Raw genomic sequence first — 4,870 nt, forward strand, 5'->3', positions numbered from 1 at the left:
ACTTTCCAAACTGAAATGCAAAAAGTCTAAGAGGAGTAAAAAATGAAGAGAACAGAACATTGACGAGTTGTGAGATGATTTCAAAAGGTATAATATGTGTGTGATAGAAGGAGATGAGAGAGACAATGGAATAGAAGAAACAGGTGAGGTAATAATAGCCAAGAACTTCCCAATAGTAAATAAAAGTACAAAACCACAGATCTGGGAAGCTTAGAGAACACAAAGCAGAAGAAGCAAGCAAACACCGCTTGCTTCAACAGCATGTATACTAACATGGGAATGGTACAGAGAAGACAAGCAAGGCTCCCGTGCAAGGATGGTGCACAGATCCATGAAGAGCTGCATACACTTTTGTGACTATAGTTAATGATGCATGTGTGCATGCTCAGTCACACAGTTGTGTCCAACTCTTTGTGACCTCACCTCACGGACTGTAGCCCACCAGGCTCCTCTGTCCATGGAATTCCCCAGGCAAGAATGTTGGGAGTGGGCTGCCATTTCCTTCTCCAGGGGATCTTCCTGACTCAGGGATAAAACCCACATCTCCTGCATTTCCTGCATTGGCAGATGGATTCTTTACCACCTGGGAAGCCCATAGTTAATAATACTGGGTTGCATATTGGAAAGTTGCTCAGAGAGTAGGTTTTTAAAGTTCTCATCAATAAGAAAAAAAAAAATAACTCTGTAACTGTGTATGGTGATGGATGTTAACTAGATTTACTGTGATGATCATTTTGCAATATATACAAATATTGAACCACTACATTGTATACTTAAAACTAATATGATGCCGTATATCAATTCCACCTCAATTAAAAATGAAAAAAGCAAATGAATGTATCTAGGTAAATCATATTCAAACTTCAGTAAACCTAAGACAAGAGAAAGTCTTGAAAGCAAGAGATATGTGTTTCAACAGAAACGGGTAGAGTCCTACCTGTCCTGCTTACTAGTTAATCATTATTGGACTTTACCTCTTTTAAACATTGTTGGTTTTCTCCTTTATATAAAGGGAGAAAAGGTTCATATAAAAATACTTTTTTTTATAGGTATTGCATTCTTTTTTATATAAATAAAGAGCAAATGAGGTCATAAATGTATGAGGAAGTGCTTTTTTAAAAACAGCAATCTCTAAATATGAAAAGTGTCAATCATTAATGAATTGCATCCTCATCACTCTTTCCGGGACCTTGAAATGAGCTTTCTCAGCAAGGAGAATCCTGGAATTACAAGGCATTACCTTAATGGATATAAAATTGGATATTGTTTTTGGCTTAGATGAGAGTGAAACTGATGCCTCCAAGGTAAAGTTCATGCAAAAGGTGAGAGGACAGTGAGATGCAAACTCATGAGATAAATGGGTAGGGCAGGCATAAACTACGGAGAAGGCAATGGCAACCCACTCCAGTACTCTTGCCTGGGAAATCCCATGGACGGAGGAGCCTGGTAGGCTGCAGTCCATGGGGTCTCGCAGAGTCGGACATGACTGAGCAACTTCACTTTCACTTTTCACTTTCATGCACTGGAGAAGGAAATGGCAACTCACTCCAGTATTTTTGCCTGGAGAATTCCAGGGACAGGAGCCTGGTGGGCTGCCGTCTATGGGGTCACACAGAGTCAGACACGACTAACGTGACTTAGCAGCAGCAGCAGCAGCAGGCATAAATTAACTGAGATGCTTTGGAATCAGCAGGAAATAAATATATCCTGATACAGATATATCTGTAACTATATCTATAGAAATATCAGGATTCCCAGGGAGGTATCTGAAAAAGCGAGTTTTAACTTTTTCAGCTCACTAGAGCAAAAATATATCAGCAACAGAACTATTAGAAAAACAGGCTCTTGCAAGTAAGAGGAATTGACATATACACATTTGCATTGAGCATTAGAATTTACAAAACACGTTTACAAGCATTGTACCATTTGGGTTTCATAACCAAGGGCATTTAGACTCCAATAAATTAAGAGATTTTCTGACTTTGCTTGACATCAATCATGGTTGAATAATTATTTTCTCTGCCTATATCTTTTAAATTCACAACCAAATAGCTAATGAAATTGCTTTTCTATATGGATAAAAGGTAGCAGTGATAAGCAGAGAAAATTTTCATGTAGACATTTCTAAAAATTTCAAGATAATACCCAAGTGAATTATTTATATAACATTTAGCTTATAAAGTGGTTTTGTGCAATGATCACATTTTATGCTTGTTCCTCACCCTTGTAAGATTGGCAGGGACCACTGAACTCATTCTGATTTCAATGAGACATCCAGGGGCAGCCTGGACAGCGAAGTCCTGCCCTGCAACTATTGAATCCCAGGGATGGGAATCAGAGAATCTGAGACTTCTGACCCCAAACCTAACTCAGTCAGTGCAGGCTTACAAAGCACCACAGACTGATGGCTTATCAACAGCAGATATTTATTCCTTACATTTCTGCAGGCTGGATGTCTGATACCAGGGCGCCAGCATGATCAGGGTTTAGTTGCAGACTGCCAACTTTTGACTATGTCCTTGCATTGTGGAAAAAGGAGATCGGGAGTTCCTTTATAAGGGCACTGATTCCATTCATGAGGGCCCCCACCCTCATGACCTAATTCCCTCCCAGAACCCCGCCCCCACAACTCCATCAAACTGGGGCTCAGATTTCAACCTATGAATTTTGCAGGAATTTTGCATCCAGTCCTTTGCACAACCCCATGTTGGCTTTTTATCTCACTTTGCTTGTCATCTGTTTTCTCTGTCACTAAAACACTCCTCATTCTCACTTCACTCTGTATGAAAGTCTCTAGGCCCATCCACATCTCTGGAAATCACACAATATTGTTCCTTTTTATGTCTGAGTAAATATTCCATTCTGTGTGTGTGTGTGTGTATATACATACACACACACTTGTATATATAAGGCACTCCACATCTTCTTTATCCATTCATCTGTTGATGGACATTTAGGTTGCTTCCACGTCCTGGCTATTGTAAACAGTGCTGCAGCAAACACTGGGGTGTATGTATCTTTGGGAATTATGGATTTCTCCAGGTGTATATGCCCAGGAGTGTATATGGAATCTAGAAAAATGTACAGATGAACTTATTTGCACAGTGAAAATAGAGACACAAATGTAGAGGGGAAAAAAATGTATGGGTCCTAAGAGGGGAAGCGGGGAGTGGGATGAATTGAAGTGGGATGAGGCCCAAACTCTTAACTGACCCTCATCTCCCTTTTCTCTCCCAAGTGACTTTACATGGGCTTCTGCTTTCTGCTCCCCACAGTTTATCTAACCAAGACAATACCTGATTCCTAGTGGATTTCAAGAGATGGGGATTGACAGGTACACACTACTGTATATAAAGTAGATAACTAATGAGAACCCACTGTACAGCACAGAAACTATCAGTGCTCCTTGGTGAGCTAGGTGGAAAGAAAACCCAAAAAGAGCAGGCATGTGTGTACATACAGCTGATTCACTTTGCTGTACACAGAAGCTAACATGACATTGTAAAGCAACTGTACTCCAGGATTTTTTTAAAAAAAAGAACACTCCTGATTTAATCTTAATTTAATCTTCACAACGCAAAAGAGGTAGTTTTACCTTCACTCACTTCAACATTTTAATTTCACCTGCTTCTTTGACATCACGAATCAAATCCACTTCTTGGACAACTTATTTAAGAAAGAAATCCTTTCAATTTTCCTCTCCATCATGCTTTTAAAAGTTGTCTTTAAAAATGGCTGTTGTAAGCATTGGTGGATAATTTGCTTAAGGTTAAATCTCCTGGCTTGTTCAACACCTTCATCAAAGGCTTCTTCTTTTTCCTCTTCTTGGCGATCTAAATGCAGGAATCTACTTCCATCAACATCTCTTCCAATGCGCCCCTTCTGTTCTGTTAGTGCTAAGGCTCAGAATCCAGTTATTGGAATCTGACTGCATTTTGCCTCCAATAGGAGTCCAGGCTACAAATGATGTGCCCCACATTTCTCAAATCACACAAAGGTGACAGCAAATTTCTTTAAATTTGTAGAGTTTATTGACTTTTTGAGTTCCAAAACAAATTTGATCAATCCTGTTAGGCCTTTACATTATGATTGCTCTCTACACCAGAGGATTTCCTCCCTGATTCGACAGATCTCAGCCATGTTGAGACATAATCATGCCTCCACACGGCAGCTAATTCAATATCAGTTAAGCTGCATGAAAATTGAATGTTCTTTCTAACTAACTACATCACTTTACAACACTGCTGGATTACGTTCTCATGTCACCTCTGAGTCATTCAACCATCAATCAGTGTCGTCTCAGGGGGCACCGTAGCCAGCCCTGAATTAGGAGGAAAGTGTTGATGGCAGATCTTAGTGTCCGAGGCGTGTTAACGTTATGTGCTAACTTATTAGCAAAAGGCTTAGTGAACTGTAGCCCTGACAGGAATTTTGAATGCCACAGATCTTTCCAGTGGTGATGGGCAGAATTGATAAACTTTTGTGCAGTATTAAAAAGTGTTTCTGTATCTCATTTTTTTAAAGGCTAACGGAGCATTTGTAGAGCATTCGTGGAAAAGACCCTGATGCTGGGAAAGATTGAGGGCAGGAGGAGAAGGGGACAACAGAGGATAAGATGGCTGGATGGCATCACCAACTCAATGGACGTGAGTTTGGGTAAACTCCGGAAGTTGGTGATGGGCAGGGAGGCCTGGCGTGGTGTGGTCCATGGGGTCGCAGAGTCGGACATGGCTGAGCGACTGAACTCAACTGAACGTGGAGTTCACAATCTCTCTATTCATGTTTTTTTTTTCCTTTGATTCTCGTGATAATATATGGGAGTAGATCCGAGGGGAAGATTAAAGAGGGGTCTGCTGGGATGGAGTTGGGA

The 4,870-nt window shown here is 40.5% G+C and overlaps 1 non-coding gene across 1 annotated transcript; it reads left to right on the forward strand.

Moving 5' to 3' along the window:
- Window positions 1-248: 248 nt before the first annotated feature.
- Window positions 249-351, forward strand: LOC133074285 (U6 spliceosomal RNA). Its single transcript, XR_009697134.1, has one exon. It is a non-coding gene; the product is annotated as a U6 spliceosomal RNA (small nuclear RNA).
- Window positions 352-4,870: the final 4,519 nt, after the last annotated feature.

This window comes from Dama dama, chromosome 19, assembly GCF_033118175.1.
Source record: "Dama dama isolate Ldn47 chromosome 19, ASM3311817v1, whole genome shotgun sequence".
Taxonomy (NCBI): Eukaryota; Metazoa; Chordata; class Mammalia; order Artiodactyla; family Cervidae; genus Dama; species Dama dama.